We start from the raw sequence: 19,629 nt of genomic DNA, 5'->3' as shown, positions 1-19,629 counted from the left end.
CACGTGCTAAATACTTCAATCTCCATAGTTTATATACAGATAGCCACTTTAAATGAAATAAAGATATCTTCATAACGAACTATGCACTATTGCTGCAAAATTCTTCCAAGCAAAAGACACGATTCCAACCAACGTAAAAAAAAAAAAATCTCATATACCACGGATTCTGTGAAACAATACTAGACTAGGTTAGAGTATAAGAGCAAAAGAATGCAAACAGTCACTTATCAAATTTAGAAAAACTCCGCAGAAGAATCGCTTCAACTGTGCTTTGGAGGCCCAGTACACACCAGGCAATAACCGAACCCAAGATGGCAAAACAAAATTCTCAGCATGAAGAAACTAAGACACTATAAACTGTTACTAAGACCTATTTCAACAACGCCTACCTTTAAAATAGAAATGCGCATCGCATAACACGATCAACCACAACCCTGCGCTATAAACCAACTTGTACGGAGCGGTCGTGAGGGCGCATCTCATACCCACACTACTCAACAACCAGCCATACAAGTTAAAATGCCTAAACAGTTACAGAACATCAAAATACGAACGGTGGAGAAATTATATCAACACATTTAGTACTGCAAAACATTTATATCGCATGACACATAGTCGCCACAGCAACAATCACTAACAAAGAAAAAAAATATTAATCATTTTTAATCCCACTGTCTGCACACAATCAAACTAGTTTCAAAATCAGTGGGATCACTCGCCATCCTTTAACTGCTATTATTAGCACCCAATTTACCTCATAAATAACAAATTTCCTTCTCTTTACTTACATTTAAAAGGAAGTTATTATTTTATTGCCAATAAATTATTAGTATTAATATTACTACCAGTGCTAGAAGATTCATCCGTATAATAAATGTACCTTTGTACCGTATGTTTTTACTAATAAAAATATAACAAGTGAATTGGATATATATACGGCACAATTCACAATCCGAATTACATCATCAACTACCACTACACAGTTTTTCTATTTATTATGCGTTTTGCTCTTGCTGGTTTGCAGTGGCGAATTTTCCATGTTTGCTATGCTTGCTGTGCAAGCTCATTAATTGAGAAAGAAGTAATATTTATTTGTTAATAAATGCACGCATTTATAAGGATTCCATTTAGGCTTTTATTTTTGTAGACAGAAGACGTCTTAAGCTTGCGTGGCAATAATTGAGCTTTGCGTTGTGTATCGAAGGCCGACGCAAGTCATGTGGGCGCATCCAGGTCCTCGCTTCAGCACTATGATTTCGTGTGCGCGCATAGCCATTTCCGCTCCCTCCACGTCATCTCACCCTGTTGCTTAAACACTGCCCATACGCAGTCAACGTAGCTCTAGCCAGTGAGCTTCAGTCACCCTTTACAAGTGTGTGTGTGTGTGTGTTGCTTGGGAAAATTAAGTTACAACCAACTTTTTATGACGATGTTATTGACCAGTTCATAAAGAAGAACCGGAGGGTAGAATTTGGATTCAAGTAGCTAAATTGAAAAAAATAGATTATCATTTGTAAAATAAATGTCGTATTTGTATGATTAAATGTACATAAATTTCTAAATACAGGTAATCCTCGTGTAACGCGGTACTTATACAACGCGGTTTCGATATAACGCGGTCTAAAATTGTACTAACCCTTGTTGAATGCGGTACTTATACAACACGGTCTGCAAATTGAAGTAACCCTTTATCTTTTCATATGTCACCGCGCGACTTAAAAAGAAATTTTATCTTCTTTAAATTTGCGTCTGTCCTTATCCCGCATGTAACTATAAGTAGGGAATTTATATTAGGGGAAATACCCTTTAGCATGCATATACCTCAATTGCGTACCGTATAAAACATTTATTGTTGAAAATTGTCCAGGAAAGTGCATTAAAAATCAAAAGTGTGTTCATCTCAAGCTGAGCACTTTATTTTCTGGTGAGTTACATACAATACGTAATGCTTGCTTTTTTGTGTAAGAAAATTATTTTTATAGTAATGGCAACGAAAGGGAAAACCAACATTGAAAACATAATTAATTTCTCTCGAAGAAAAATATTCAAAATCTTGGATCGGTTGAAAAATGGAGAAAAACCAGGAGAACAAAATGAACATGAAATCCGAGAAAGTGTTTATTGCTGGGTCAACGATAAGTGCAAAGCGCGTTGCTCGTGTACGCGATATTCTAATGGAGAAATCTCTAATGATTTCGATACAAGATTGCACCTCAAAAGAAAATTCCTGTGGATGGAAATCTTATTAAACAAAAATCTCTCAACGTTTATAAACATTTATAGTGCAGACCAGGTGTTTAATGCTGATTAATCCGATTTATATTGGAAAAAATGAAAGATCAGCTCCTGGATTCAAAGTTTCCAAAGATAGAATTACTCTACTGTTTTGTAGATGATGCATCAGGTGATTGCATGACAAAACCAATTTATGTTTATTAACCGATCCTCAAATCCTTGTCCTATGGAAGATTAAAATATGCACGATTTTATTTTGCCTGAAACATTTATGCATTACGTGCAATGAAGTTTAAGTACAATTTGTAATTTATACTTTTATACTATGTATTTGCAAATTTCATAGTTTATAATATAAACTTTATATGTTTTCTTAACTTACATGAATTACATGAATTAAATACAAAGATTTTTTGTTGGCTATGTCATTGTTGTTTATATAATTAAAAAAAAAAAACTATTTCGGAACCTAACCCTACTTTTTCTATGTGATCTGAGAGTCGCATAACGCGATTTATATAACGCGGCATTTCTTCGGAAACTAACATCCGCGTTATACGAGGGTTACCTGTACAGTTTTAAATGGTCAGTAATTCATTACTCCGCTAATCAGACTTCAATCACACCTCTCACTCCCTGAATGATAACAAGAGCAAGCGTGAATTCCAAGACCAGCATTCGCCCCTGCTGGTTTGCCTGTTTCCAGTCGAAAAAGGAAATCTGAATTTCGGGAGAAAAACTTGCTTATGTGAATGACTAATTCACCTTCAGTTGAAAAAGCATTTTCGAAAAAGGGCGTCTTCTCTTTCAACTGTTTAACGGAGGAGCGAAAAAAGTGTGTGTGTGTGTGTGTGTGTGTGTGTGTGTGTGTGTGTGTGTGTGTGTGTGTGTGTGTGTGTGTGTGTGTGTGTGTGTGTGTGTGTGTGTGTGAAGCGCACATCCACTCGTTTGCTCTTTTCCTCGTGTTATTTGGTATTATAAGGATGCCAAATGGATCGATCCTCCATATTTCGATTAGATTATTGTTTTCAGTTTCGGATTCATGCATTAGTACTGATCGCATCACCGAAATGTTTATTTACCAAGAATTGCGCGTGGAGCTGCAAGATTTGTAGCAGAGGCATTTTTAACTGAATTCTCTACTCTGGGAAGTTAATAATTTAGCTTATTAAACTTTTAATGATTTCAAGGATTATGTAATAACCTCAAAGTAGTACTAAGCAACTTCTTTTTCTTTTTGGATGCACTCTTATCACTTACAAATTTCATAAATGATGCTGCATGAACAAAGAAGCCGTCCGAAACCAGAATCCACTGCCCTTGTCAGATGTGCAGCCGTGCATTTTTCTCGATGTAGCGTTGTCTCATTCTGCAATGCACTCATTATCACTTTAATCAGTTGCTGACCGGAGACATTATTAGGTTTCAAGTGCTCTGAATCAGACTCCTTCCACATGTCTACAGATATCTGGAGCAGAATAATGTAAGAAGAAGAATCCGACTCGTGGGGTCTTGTGTCACATAACTGTGACCCCCGTTTCGAAACTTAATGCAGAACCTTCTTTCTTAGAAATATTTTCGGCGCATTCCGAAATGAGAACGACTAATAAGCAAGCGAGTGCAAGAAAATGTCTCGCATGTAGATCACAAAATGCTCCCTCCCACACCTTTGTCAAAATAGGGAGCTCGCCTTACACTATAATGAATTTATTCTTGTGAGTGCAGAACGCAGCGGAAGTGGCCGATTATTTTTCAACACGTCAATGACGCAGTTACAGTTTATTGCTGACCCAAGCACTTAATTTAAATCGCGCCGAGGAAAAGGTTGCTATCAATTTCATACTTTCTGGATGCCAAAAGGTTCAAATTGTCATTACTCCTTGGACGCTGGCCAGCTTCTGTAGCGACTTATTGCCTCGTGCGCGTTCTTTTACTTTTGAACCGTTTCCCAGAAGTGTTACGTAATTGTTGTTTGCTGCCAAAATCCAAGGTCAACTCGCTTATCTGTTCTATACGTTTGGCATTGGCAGGTGTGGAATTGCCACTGTCTTATCTGTGGCCTCTTCGCTCTAAAAAAAGTAAATAAAGACGCAGAAGATATTTATTACTTCAAAGGAATGACGATTCTTGATACGGTGAATTGCCGGAGAAATGCAAACAATTTAGGAGTTTCGTTTTATGATGTCGCACACCCACGTACATAGAAGAAGGCAGAAGGTCGTCACTCCATTCGCTGCTATTTTACAAATTTCACAAAAAAAAAAGAAAGAAAGAAGCATTCTTTCTTCTTAAGTGATGTCGGGGGGGGGGATTTCTTTGCTTTAATCTACACTTAAGGTACTCGAAAACTTTTCACAGTAACCCGATACACGAAAGTTGTAATAGCTACGGTTTGTAGTTCTGAAGGCAAATCGACAGGCCAACTGTTGCTTGCGCTCCAAGATAAGGGGAGTACCGATTTCATGTGTCACTCGGACGATGTCCTCTGGATTATGCAGGGAAAGACAAGCATATTTTTTTCTCTTTTCTTTAAAAAAACACATTCACCTGCGGTTACTGCATAGTTCCAAATGCCCGCTTTTTTAAATCATCAACGTTTTGTCCTTCACTTCATTTTCCTCGCAGATGAGAAAGAAATTGCGCATAGGATTAAGATTATTATTAAAGTGATGGCGAAGACTCTTAAACCCATCATTCCCCTCGTCGAAAATAATTAAATACCAATAAATAAAACGCGGAATGAAAATTCAAATACCACACAAAAAATTCATTACCTGGGTTAGACAAAACGATCGCATTTTTTTACAGTTCGTATAAAATAGATGAGCTATAAAACAGTAGCGGATTCATATGAATTGAACAGCAATGGGGAGGTGGAAAAATTTATCCAATTACAGGAAGTGTGCAAATTCCTTGGAATATGCGCACGTCCCGAACTTGTGAACGAAGAATTTCATTTCAAGTAGAATAAAAGTCGTCATTACGCAAATTCCGAGGGCGGTTAGCACTACGAAAAGTTCTTTTTTGTGCTTAAAACGATGACGGGTGAGTGCGAGAGATCGAGTTGACGTCTCAGCTGTTTCTACCACATGATGAACGCAAATTACTTTCAAAAACTGGTTTCAGTAGCAGATGTTCACCTTTCTTCTCTCTCTCTCTTCTTGTCCCTGCACTTTTAATTCTCTGTCCTTTCAGAGAAAGCCCCCTTTCCCAAAGTGCTGCTCCACAGCCCTCCAACTTACCCTGCAGCCGGAAGTGGCCACCTCGACAGCTGGGAAGTTGCTTTTGTGGCGCTCATGTAGCGTATCGGAACTTTGTTCGAGTGGTGCCAGCAGAATTCCAAACAACGGAGAAACTGTGTTAATGGGGAGTGTTTTGGACTGCATCCGGATGTTGTGGATAGAGGAGTGGCGCTCGTATCGGGCAACAGTCGCTATCGTTATGACCCTTATTTCCCCAAGAATAGCACGGCCTTTTTTTTGTTGTTGTTACTTTAAAAAAAGGAACATATGACGGTTAATCACACTGGAAAGGAGCGAATGTAAAAATCAGAGATAGAATAGGATTATGCAGATAGAAAGCGATGACCAAAGTAGTAAAAAATTCCGAAAAATCTACGAACAACCTTCCAAGCATTTATAACATGAGGGGGGGGGGGGAATTCTTCGGCCATTGCGCTGACGATTTTTTTAATTTTTATTTTTAAACAGAACTGGACAAAACTTGTTGACTTCATTTCGATGTTTGAGTGCAAAAGCATAATGTGCTAATGCGGCATTTCAAATAAAATACTGCCATCTCGTTACGATTAACGAAGTATTTGAATTGACATTCCGAGTGTGATCACACCAATGGCGATATGAGAAAAATATTTTGTCTTCTCCCTGTTATTTGAAACTATATAAAAAAGAAATGAATCTAAAGAGTCAAAGCACAACAGCTACTTTAATAATCTCATACTTTCACTCGGAATGCGTACCAGGCGGAGAAAACGCATGTGAGACCCGAGTTTCGATGTCTAAGCCCCTTTATAAGGACTTTAAAGATGAAGATTTTTTTACCGCTCTCGTACCGAGGTAGAAGAATGTTTTCCTCGGTCAAAACCTCAGGCTTTCCATCCTGTAAAACAGGCAACCCTTCCGGAGAACAGAAGCAACTGACGTGCGTAGAAAACTACCTAAGCAGGGCAGCCTTCTCGAGGCATCCCTTAGGCTTTTAGAAAGTAAGGTTTTCGGCCGTGCCATCAGGACTTTACTGAAAGACGCGATGCATTCAAAATACGAGATTTACGTTGACTAAATTCTATCTTTAGTTTGCTGATATGCAACATTAATTATAATCTTGAAGCTTCTTCTTCCTCTTCTTTTTTTATCCAAAGAAAGAAATAAGACTCCAAGAGACCCCAAAATAAAAAAAAAGGCTTTTAAAATTAAGATCGCCATTCGATAATTAATTCATTGAGACAGAAAAGGGTGAGAAATACTCCAGTTAACCCGAATGCCGCCAAATCCCAGCGTCTCTTCGCCTGGTTAGACAAACTTCTTTTCACCAGCTCGAAATTTCTGCAGAAATTCCATCTCCAGTCCACTCATTCAGCAGATGAATCACCAGTCCAAAGCAGCAATTGACCTGCGTTCTGCGCTGTTCTTATGCGCACTCACTTGTAAGCCAAAATGCATTCCGCGATGCCAAGGAGGATTGCGTCTTATTCAAGAATTGTCGAATCAGCAGATCGAAGAGGAAATCTGCAGTTCGTTTCTGTGTGGTGAGAAAGGTAATACTGAGCAGGAATTAGTTTCCCACGTGGGGGAAAAATTGAAATAAATCAAATACTGCGTCTAAAAATTTTCTCCCTGCGCAATCACAGTGTATCGCTTGGACTCTTTTTACCGTATCGTCCATCCATCTGCATGAAGGAAAAACAGCCCCCCCCCCCTTGCGCATAAACAGATTCTCCATCGAGTATGGAGAAAACGTTAACCTGAATGATCTTAGGTGAAATCATTCAGGTTAACGTTTTCTATGTTTTCTGCTTTTATGACTGATGACAGAGAGAGAGAGAGAGAGAGAGAGAGAGAGAGAGATTTTGGACGTTGTGTGTGCGTGCGTGCGCTACTATACTTCTGTGTTATTGAGCCACGATGACTAAGAAGCCATTCGCAGGGTGCAAATAATGTCACCCCATGCGGCAATAAAATGCGAACTGCGCTCTTCGTTCTATTTCCAGAGTGGGGCCAGAGACCTTGATATGTATTGGAGGGCGGCCAATATTGTCACCATGTCCTCCAGAGAAGACCAAAATAAACAGACAGGAAAAGAAGATACGCTACAAGGAGATTAAACTCGTTTCACTGCAGAAATAGGGTTAAGAATCTGCACTCAAGGGCGTGTGATTTCCGAGGTCTGCGCTTCGTACGCTTACATTTTTATTTTATTTATTTATTTTTATTTTTTTAATAGCAAACCTTGACGAGAGTTTAGAGCTTTCTCTTCGGGGACAGCATCTCACATTCATTTACATTTTGAGACGTTTTGCTTTGTATATAAGCGAACGAAATTTGAATGAGAAAAAAGAAGAAGCTGGCTGATTACTGACAGCAATGTAGAGACTTTGGTCTTCTGTAGAGCTGCTTTCTCCTACAGAAGAAACTCGCACGCCGTGTTTCTTCTTTAGAAGATAGCATCATTCTTAAGACAGAGTCACTCGCTTTTGCAGTTCATCCTATTCCTTTCAGTTTTTATTGCGATTGGTTGGAATTGCGAATAGGTAAATTAAGGGTACGAAGCCAATATATCGTATATGGATAACTGGGTGTGTCCTCCGACAGTTTTTATTTATTCAAATACACAAAACCTTCCATCTCTGTTTACGCAATCACATCGGAAGTTTCATCAAGTTCCTTTGACTACTTCCTCCCATGGAAGGTTCTCCGATACTGGTGTCATTTTCAAGGGTTTCGCTGGCTTTTTTTTTTCGAGATATGAATCGAATCACTTGAAAACGCATTGGATAGGATACTCTTTGCTTCCGTTATTATTTTATTGTACGCTAAATTTCCAAGTTTTATACAAAATTTTGCATTTGTGAAACCCAGTATAAGTGTTTGTTTCGCTGTTTTTCCCACAAGTCATCTGGAGAACACATGACCTTTTTGAGATGAATTCGAGGAGGCAACTAAAGTCACTTCCTGTCCTTGGTTGTCTTCTCGTGCTAAAGACAAATGAACAACCGCGGATTTGTGAGTCAGGTGTGAAGGGCAATCAAACGTTTTGCAATTTTGAAATTTTCAGTGGTCGTGGATGTTTTCAGGACGCATCGCTGATGGCTTGAAAAGCTCGTGGCATCATTCGATCTGCAAACAGCGATCGCTGAACTTACACAGTTCTGAAAAGAACAGTCTTTTCCCCGTTCAGATCCACTGCAATATTATTCCCTTGTTTCCTGGGGTTTGAAGGGACACTAGACTGTACTAGTATCTATGCTCTCAGCTTGTGTAGTGTTGGTTTTCAACTTGACCTTTCTACAGAAATACGGTTGCCAGCAGAGCAACCAACCGATTAACCAAATTAACATGCAGTGCGAACGAGATTTTGTCAATTAGCACCAGCGGACACTTTCATTCAAGAGTACGAATGCCACAGTCGACAATGCGAGAAGTGTAGCGGATTCATTCGGAGCCAATTCCAATCAGTAAACAGGAGTACAAGGAGCAACAGCAGAAAACAAATCTTCAAAAATTCTTCATCCACCTTCTAAGTGGGCATCACTTCGCTGTACCATCTTGATTGTTATTCTACTAACCATCTTACCTTTCGTGTTAGGTTCAAAAGCTTGTCACGTCCAAATTACTTGGCTTTTTTTTAGAAACTTGCTTACTGCTTATCATTCGCCAGTTAATCCTTGCAACGTCTACATTGGAAGTGAGTTGCGTGTATTCTTCTTCTTCTTTTTCTAGTTGGTTTTCAGGATTAAGGAGGAAAACACTTTCTTATGAAACGGGCTAACTCATCTTCAGTTGAAAAGGCCTGATAATGGTTGGCCAGGTTACTGTACCCGCTCTGAAACCAACAGGCTGCGGGTTCTAATCCCGTCGAGTGCATGGATGTTTGTGATTAGCTTTTGTAGGAGGTGAATTTCATCGCCCGGTGTGAGACAACTGGGCCGTTTATTGACTCCTGAAGTGGCTTGAAAATATGTGCGTGTTTGGTCTGTGGAGCAGGGTTTCCGATTACGTAAAAATAAATAAAAATATTAATAAAAATTTTGGAAAGACCCAAAAAAAATATTTCTTCGTAGAAATACCATCAGCGGTGTAAGGGACAGTATAATAGTATGTTCAGTTTAATGGTATAAAGTATAAGGAAGAGCAACAATTGATGCTTGCTCGTCTAGTCAAAGCTACCTTGGCTTGCTCGGTTGTAGGAGCTTCCAGATCCTCGCTGCAGCACTGTGATTTCATGCGCGCGCATAGCCATTTCCGCTCACTGCACGTTGTCTTAAACACGTATAGGCCATATATGTAGTGAAAGTAGCTGTAGCCAGTGAGCTTCAGCCAGCCTTTACAAGTGTTGCTTGGGAAAATTAAGTTACAACCAACTTTTTATGACGATGTTATTGACCAGTTCATAAAGAAGAACCGGAGGGTAGAATTTGGATTCAAGTAGCTAAATTGGAAAAGATAGAATATCATTTGTAAAATAAATGTCGTATTTGTATGATTAAATGTACATAAATTTCTAAATACGAGTAATCTTCGTGTAACGCGGTACTTATACAAGCGGTTTCGATATAAGACGGTCTACAAATTGAAGTAACCCTTTATCTTTTCATATGTTTTTCACCGCGCGACTTAAAAATCAAATTTTATCTTCGTTAAATTTGTGTCTGCCTGTATGTACCTCAATTGTTTGAGGTACATGCGTGCTGAGCACTTTATTTTCTGGTGAGTTACATACAATATGTAATGCTTGCTTTTTTGTGTAAGAAAATTATTTTTATAGTAATGGCCAAAACTGCAACGAAAGGATAAAACCAACATTGAAATTAACAAAATTAATTTCTCTCGAAGAAAAATATTCAAAATCTTGGATCGGTTGAAAAATGGAGAAAAACCAGGAGTTTTTGCAGGGACTTTGAATTTAAACGAATCAACAATTCGAACAATCAAACAAAATGAACAGAAAATCCGAGAAAGTGTTTATTGCTGGGTCAACGATAATCGCAGAGCGCGTTGCTCGTGTACGCGATATTCTAAATGGAAAAATGTCTGATGATTTCGATAGAAGATTGCACCTCAAAAGAAAATTCCTGTGGATGCAAATCTTATTAAACAAAAACTCTCAAAGTTTATAAACATTTATAGTGCAGACCAGGTGTTCAATGCGGATGAATCCGGGTTATATTGGAAAAAATGAAAGATCAACTCCTAGATTCGAAGTTTCCAAAGATAGAATTACTCTACTGCTTTGTAGATAATGCATCAGGTGATTGCATGACAAAACCAATTTATGTTTATTAACCAATCCTCAAATTCTCGTGCTATGAAAGATTAAAATATGCGCTTTATTTTATTTTGCCTGAAACATTTATGCATTATGTGCAATGAAGTTTAAGTACAATTTGTAATTTTACAAATAAAAGTTAATTAAATAAAATTATATTTTATTTAATTAAAATTAAATAAAATATATTTATTGTCGGATATGTCATTGTTGTTTATATAATTAAAAAAAAACTATTTCGGAACATAACTCTACTTTGTGTTGAATTTTTTCTTGACAATTATTCATAAATAAAATAAAGGATAAAATAAAGCTACTTGACAAAGATTATAAAAAAAGTGTAATAGTCTTATAACTCTACTTTTTCTCTGTGATCTGAGACTCGCATAACGCGATTTATATAACGCGGCCTTTCTTCGGAAACTAACATCAGCGTTATACGAGGGTCACTTGTACATAGTTTTAAATGGTCAGTAATTCATTACTCCGCTAATCAGACTTCAGTCACACCTCTCACTCCCTGAATGATAGCAAGAGCAAGCGTGAATCTCAAGACCAGCATTCGCCCCTGAAAAAAAAAAAAGTATTTAATTGGGAAGACTGCGATGAGATTATAACCAAAAGAGATCATTTAGAGAATGTTTTTGGCACTGCAAACCGGAGAGGATGAAACGGGACATTTGGCCGATTTTATATTTGCACTAACAGGAAATCCAGTTCGCCTCCCGCACTCAATTCCGAAAGAGAATTAGTAACGAATTGTTATCGCATTTGTTCTCAGGGAATGCGCTGAAACATCGAGTGAACTTCAGAATGCGTTTGGAATGTGCGCTGAAACTGCATTGCGTGCAAATAAATATAAGTTGCGAGTTAACGTGGGTTGCCAACGTTATTGCACGCGTCTTCGGCATGGCAAATTCACCCCCCCCCCCCTTTCTTTCCTCGCAGGAGCAGCTTAATTAACGAGGCAACCGATTCCGACCTTGTCCTTGTGCGAGTGTCGCGGCATCAATTACTTTCTTTTCCTCGAAGATGCAACACGCTACTCGCCACGTCCGAAAGGCCACTCGTCACTCGAATGCGCCGTGTAGTGGAGTATCGTTAGCAGACTGCGGAAAGTGCCGGAAACGAAGCAGATCGGTACTTCCCAGCCACGCACTGGTCGTGAAATGCGTTTGCTGGTGTATTAATGACATTCAATTGCACGCACGCACCCCGAGCAGCGATCTGGAAAAGTATTTCAGGAGTGAGAATACACGTGCAGCGAATCGATAATGCCGCTTGCCTGCCGCTGTTGAAACCGCCAAGGATGGGAAAATACGTGTTTTCTAGACGCCGATTTCCAAGACACTGATCAACCCTTCCTTTTAATTCACCTTTGCTATTTGCTTAGTGATTGGCTCGTTTTGTTTTTGTTTTTTTTTTCAGTGAACTAGGGAGCTCGGACTGTGAGTCCCGCATTCTTAAACGCACCGGAAAAAAAATGTTTTTTTTTTCAATAATATTTTTACGATTTTTGGTGCAACGAGGACCTCGAAATGACATCAAGCACACATCATTTCCAGGTTCTCATTCCTAACAGTGATGGAGTTTTACAGCCTTTCGCTAAAGCAGAGTGCAAGTGCGACTGTGGATGAGCGATGTGCTACATAATCGCTGTGTTCTACAGAGGAAACAAATATCAGACCGGGAGATAACAATCATTTATTATCTGAATTAAGGCTCACCTATTGATAACTGATAACGGTACGCAAGAGAAGGTCGTTCCATTGTCGGTAAGTGACAGTGACATGCTCGCAGGAAAATAATAATAATCAATGATGATTTGTACAAATACATGCGACCGACAATCGGTTTCATATTTTGTACAAATAAGATAGGGAATAATAATGGTGTAAGAGAGCATTGAATTTATCACATCTGGACTATTTTTTCAACATATCAACTCCAAACACAAACGACCGCAAAATTTATAACGCCATTTGTGAGATGCTAAAACATTTGCCATCACTTGCCACAACGACCTTACACAACTTGTCCAGATGCCAACCAGAATATCAGATAACCCAAACCACTCCCCCAAAACCCTAGATCTCTTCTTCACCAATCACCCCTCCAAATACACAGTGAAAGTAGAGAGCCCCCTGGGCAATTCTGACCACAACTTAGTGCTCATCTCCTCCCCATGCAACAACGTTTACACAGACACTCCCATACAAGAGGAGTTTGGCACTATAACAGCGCCAAGTGGGACAGCCTCCACAACTTCCGTGCTGCATTCCCATGGTTGGGCTATTGCTTCCGGCCTTCCAACCCAAACATATGCAGCGAGCTTATTACCAAAGTAATCATCCTCACTGGAATGAATATATACATTGCACACAGCACCCTGAACTGCCATTCCCTAACGAAATCCTGGTTCTCCAAAAGATGTGCCAAGGCTGTAGAGATGAAACACCAGACATGCCACAACTGGCTGAAATCAAGAACCTCATCCTCCTTCAAAGCTTACACCGAAGCCCGTCATAAATGCAAAAAAAAAAAAAAAAAAAACAACGCTTCCAAAACAGAGTTCGAAAAAGCAAAAAGCAGGAAACTAGAAACCTGTCCAAACGGCAGCCGAACCTTTTGGTCTCTTGCCAAAGCAATTGGCCATAACTTCTGTCCAACACTATTCCCACCCCTATCATACCCAGATGGCTATACTGCATCATCACCCACAGAAAAAGCCAAACTTCTGGCTTCATACTTTGCTTCAAATTCATGCATAAATGACGATGGTAAATGTCCCCCAACCATTCCAGACACCCAACATACACTGCTCCCTATATCCTTTTGCCAGGATGAGATCAGAAAAATACTGTCCAAATTAGACACAAAAAAGTCTCCTCTCCCCGATGGCATTCCCCCAATTGTTCTGAAAGTTTGTGCTCCAGAATTGACTCCTATCGTATGTCACCTATATACCCTCTTACTCCACTGGAATCTATCCCCCAAATTGGAGATTGGCCTATATTTAGACCATTCCCAAGAAGGGTGACAAGTCACTGCCATCCAATTACCTTCCTATCTCGCTCACCTCAGTCTTGTCAAAAGTAATGGAAAAAATCATCAATTCCCAACTCCTACACTATCTTGAAGACACTCACCAAATAAATGACCGCCAGTATGGATTCTGCCACTGCCGATCAACAGGAGATCTACTCACATACGTCACTCATCTCTGTACAAATGCTATGGAAAGGTTTGGTGAATCTCAAGCTCAAGTGGTTGCACTAGATATCTCCAAAGCATTTGACCGGGTCTGGCACAAAGGCTTATTAAGCAAACTACCATCATTTGGTCTGACCCAGGACTTCTGTAGTTGGACTGCCAGCTTTCTGTCTGGACACACTGTGTATGATGGCGTACGGCTCCCTATCCTCTCACCACTCAATTAATGCTGGGGTCCCACAAAGTTTTGTCCTCTCACCAACCCTCTTCCTGCTATATACCAATGACCTACTGCAATTGACCTCCAACCCAATACACAGTTTTGCAGACGACAGCATAGTACATTCCTCGCTTGCAGTTGATAAGCCTTACCCTACACAACTCACCTCAACCTACAGAACATCAACCACCACCACCCTCAACTCCGATCTCCACGCCATCCTACAATGGGGTTCGGAAAACCTTATAAATTTCAATGCCAATAAAACTCAGTTCTGTACTATTTTCCATAAAAAAGAACCATTTTTTCCCAGTATCCTTTTTGACAATACCCAAATCTCGAGACAGTTTGAGATATCGCTTCTGGGAATCACCCTCACATCAAACTTCTCCTATAATAAACATATCACAACCATTGCAACCTCAGCTTCAAAAAAACTAGGATTTCTCTTCCGCTCAAGACGTTACTTCACCCCCGAACAGCTACATATTAACATTATACAAATCACAAATCCGCCTAGCTATTGAATACTGCTCCTACATATGGGGTGAGGCTCCAAAACGCTCCCTCAAAATGCTCGACTCAATACAGAGGAGGGCAGTTAGAATTATCAATGGTCCATCCCTTACCAACTCTCTCCCCCCCACTTTCACACAGAAGTTTGGTCTCTCTCTGCAGTAAGTATATTCTACAAATACTTCACTGGGGAATGCTCATCTGAAATAACATCAATAATTCCTTTGCTCAGTACTAAGCTCGTTGGAGCACATGCAGCTACTGCACAACATCCGTTCACAGTACACCTAGAAACAAACAGAACAAGTTTCTTTTCGTCTTCCTTCATCCCTGCAACTGCTGCGCTGTAGAACAGTCTCCCACCTGCTGTGTTTCCCAACGAATACAATTTAAAGTCATTCAAATCAAATGTAAACAAATTCCTCCTCTCCCAGCCCACTACCCATATGCGGTACTAATGGACTATAGGTTGACCAACCAACCTCCTGTGTATGGGCCAAACATAAAAAAAAAAAAATAATAATTTTAAAAAGCGATTCGAGAGAGAAGGAAGGAATCAGTTGATGTGATTCTCGAAGAGCAAACGGTCTCTGGGGAAAACAGTATGCGAAGGGCTGCTCCAAAGAACAGAAGCAGATATGAATACCATTTGCTAACTGTGGATGTGGAACTGCTTCCACGGAGACAGAAGCGGATTTGTGAGAAAGATGTCATCTATTAAGCAGATGGCACTCTTCTAAATAGAACTAAGCATCTTTGTAGGAAAGTTTCTGATACAAAGCGAAAAGAGTATTCTAAAGTTATACAGATTTGGGTTTTGCACATAACAGACAAAGAAGACACCGAAATTTTGAAAGCTGAACAAGCTATGGGAGTCATGTGTTTGTACTGGGAAAGTCGGAGAAATCTGATCTTGAGCGAAGATGGGAATATTATCTAAGGTAAGGGGAAGTGAAGTTACATTTTTGTTAAGAGACAGGAACGTGTTTTGGTATCACTGAAGTTCATCGGATTGTCATCACTCCACTGGAGAATATCAAGGCCATCAGCGTTTATACGACTTAAATTAGGAACGAGTTTGAAATTTGGATTACACGAACGCTACTGAGGTAACGACCAGTGAGTTAACTCGCAGTAGCCAACCCACCAATCATTTTCTTGCTCCGTGTCATATAAGGTCGAAACCATTTCTCCGGTTAGCATAACTGTTTCACCTAACGCTGCAATCTTTCCCAATCGGCGTTCTTTCTCATTTGATATGTGTGCACTTAACACCTCATTCGCTAATGCATTCCAATAACCAAACACTCTCCCTACAAAAAAGCCGTACCTCACTCTCTTACGCACCCACCTTAACACAATTTCCAAGAATGACCTTTCGCCTCTCTCCTTTTCCATCAGTTTAAGCCTTTGAAAATATCTGATAAGCAAATCTTAACAATTTATGACTCGATCAAGTCACCCGTCTTCCGCCTATTTACCAACCTCTGCAAATTACATTCCTTCAGTCTGCCATCATAGCCAATGTTCCACAAACCGGTGCCACCTTTGTTATCCATCCTTGAACCTTTTCCAAAGCTAGCTCCTCTTAGAAATCCAGGCGATCAAATCTGTGCGCAGTAGCCCATATCAGGACTACTGCGCACGGTAGTGAAAGCCTTGTACAGTGGAGTCGCTACCTCGTTATTGCTATTGTACTTCTTTCTACAGTAGCATTTCTTTGTGCTGCTTTTTGTCGCGTTTGCAGTATGCTCTTCAAACTTCAACTTTCTCTCCACTAATATCCCAGGATCCCTCGCTTCCTTTACCTTTCAATGCAGCACCATCAAAGCGGTCCCCTTCTCGACTGCCCACACACAGAGCATTAAAATCGTTCTGAGGCACCATCACATCAGTTCAATTTTGCAAACCCTTTAATATCCGATCGCAAACTACTCACGATCTAATTAGCATACAGATTGAACTGCATTCTCCCAAGATAGAACTCTGTAATATATAGCATCCCGCTCTTCCTCAGACCCAACCTTTTGATACATTTGAGACAGCCAGTTTCCTATCCATTGAACTAATCGATTATCCAAACACATTTGCAATGATTTATACACTAATCTATCACGTGGTAGTTTGTCAAATGCCTTTGAAAAATCTACAGATGTGATCGCCGTAAATGAATGAATTACTTCTGATCCACCGCCGTGGTCACCGCACTATAAAATTACTGAAAGAATAATTACTGTAATAAAATTACCTTCAGCAACTCCGGTTGACCTCTAAATGACATTTCTCCCCAGGAATGCCAACGAGACTCTTTAATTCGGTTCTGCTTCCACCTTTAAGCGATAAAACAATTTTGCCATTTTTGCACTCACCCACCAGGACCCCCTCCGATAAATCACTCAATAAACAGCGATCTCGATAACACCGTCAATTCCTGAGTGCATTCTTTCCCTGGCGAAATCCCATTCGGTCTGTCTTCTTCGCATTAATTATTGTGAAGGGTGATCTCCATATATTATTCAATCTACGAAAGAAGTATTTTGCTTTCTCCAATCTCTGTGTTATATCCATTCAGCTGCACCTCAGTAACAACATTAGTTCGCAAGTCTGCAAAATTCTGAACTCCTCGTGTTTGTTGGTCAATTTAATTTCTTTCTGGCATCTGTTGTTCAAGTGCTTTCGTCATCCGTGTGTATTTCGAGTTCAGCTGTCTTACATAGCCCTCCTGAGTTTACTTGTCTGCTCAGTGTTTTGATGGTATTTAAAATCGCTCATCTGCATAACATTCGGGCTCTTAACCTTTTTCATAATCCAATCAATGATTATGTTCAACACTAATCCAGATATTACGCAGCGCTTTCTTACATCAGTCCTTACCTCGCACCATACTGGTTGCTGTGCATTAGCGCAACTATATTCTTTTATTGTTTATTTATTTATTGTGCTAACATATTTATCAGGAATTCCACAGCTTTTACTAACTACCTCTAACATCTCTCTAACACTGTCAAAAGCTTTGGCAAACTCTACATTCCCCCCCCCCCCCAAAAAAAAACGAGTGCAGCACAAGAAGTTTCTCGCTTCTAAACTGACAATTCGCGGGACTTGCAAGGTCCTTAAAGACCTGTAAGTTTATTTATTTATTCGGGTGGGGTCCCCCCCCCGGTTCCTCCTCGCTCTTAGGACTGAGGGATTAATACATACTTAATCCCTCTTAATGAGGGATTAAGTATGTATTTTTGACTGTAGCAGCGTGTGTTCACGGGGCCGGTTTGCTTCTTCTGAGGGGCTAAAAACCCGAGTTTCCTGGAAAAAATCCCTCTGCCTCCGTATGAGATCGGCTAACTCACCTTTAGTCGAAAGAGACCAGATAAAGGTTCGTCGCGTCATGGACGGGAATCGAACCCAGGTCTTTCCGACCAATGGTCTTCCTTCGTCTATATCGACTGAGCTACGGAAGCTCAGATCTGTAAGTACGGCGGATGAAGTACCACGACTCCTCAGATTACTTTTCGTGACCGTAATTTTAGGATAAGATAGTTCGTGATGTGTCCAATTCCATATTCTTGTGAGTAAGTAACTGCGCGTGTTCTCCTGGACAGTTTTCCCGGAAGCATAATAAAAATCCGAGTTCTCCGGAGGGGAAAAACCCTTTGCTCCCCTGCATGAGACCGGCTAACTCATCTTCGGTTGAAAAGCCCCCTCGTCAATGGGATTCGAGCTCACGTGTTTCTACCTCACGGACTTCGTTGAAACAGACCGAGGAACGGAGGCTCGGTGCATCTATTGGATTTTATTTTGTGGTACGCAGTGAGTCATTTGTATTTTGATAGTAACCAGTACAACTACGGCCCTTAGTTACACACACTGTACGGTTCCATCTAGTTTATTTCCATATTTAAGTCTTTTCTTCAAATTATCAACCTCTAATATCAATTGAACGGTAATTGGAGGATGTTGGTAGAGCCTCTGCCACTAATGGCTCAGCAAAAAGTTAAGCAAGTTTGAGCGCGGTTAGTAGTTGGAAGGGATTCAATCGTCCGATGCTGTTGGCACACTCTCCCTCGATGAGTCTTTGGACTTCCTGGAGGCATCACATAATAATTATGTTTTTTACAGCATATGTAGTGTTACTTTTTTACTAATTTGTTATCATCACTTGTATTGTTCTAAATACACGTTGCATCATCACTATTATGTCATATTTCCATTTGTACTTCTTCAGCGTTAATAAATTTCAACTTCATTTTATTTTTCGACTATTTCTATATTGATTTTCAGTAGAGCGAAAATTCACTGTTGAAAACACTGTGGGTTGATCAACCGACCCACAGTGTTTTCATCCATGTGGCGAACTTTTTTTTTTTTTGAATCTATTTTCCAAGGCATCCGACATGCGCAGTATGCTAAAACGTTATACAAACACCGTTTCATAAGGGTATAATGTACAATATATAATGCATGATTTGTAGAATGGATGCATACAAATCACAATTACTTGCTTTCCCAAGGAATCTTTTTTTCCCATTCAACGATTTTAAATTGTATTCACGCATGCAATAAAATGTTTTCTTCTGTTTGCGTCTTTCCTAACATTTTTGGATGTTCGATAATCTCATTTCTGCTGAGGCTGCTTAAGAGCAATTACTATTCAATTCCTCTCTCCAAGTTTTATATTTTTTTATTTCGTAAGGTACTTGTTGGTCAGTTTAAGCGAGTGGTACTTGTAACATCGGATTGGCAAGGTGGGAAGCATTCGCGACCTTGACTTGATCAGAGGGAAAGTCAACATTTGAAATTTTACTGCTGGAAATCACTTCGTAAAAATGAATTTTCCTTTTTTAAATTTAGTTTAATCCAAGTGCAGGCAAACAAAGTTTGCGCCTGAAGTGTTTTCAGGACTAGACAGGATGTCGCCTTTGAAACTAAAATGTCATGATTTCAAA

This window comes from Typopeltis vanoorti, chromosome 8, assembly GCF_054136105.1.
Source record: "Typopeltis vanoorti isolate ZY-2024b chromosome 8, IOZ_Tvanoo_1.0, whole genome shotgun sequence".
Taxonomy (NCBI): domain Eukaryota; kingdom Metazoa; phylum Arthropoda; class Arachnida; order Uropygi; family Thelyphonidae; genus Typopeltis; species Typopeltis vanoorti.
The sequence above is the reverse complement of the archived record's forward strand: the minus strand, read 5'-3'. Positions refer to the sequence as shown.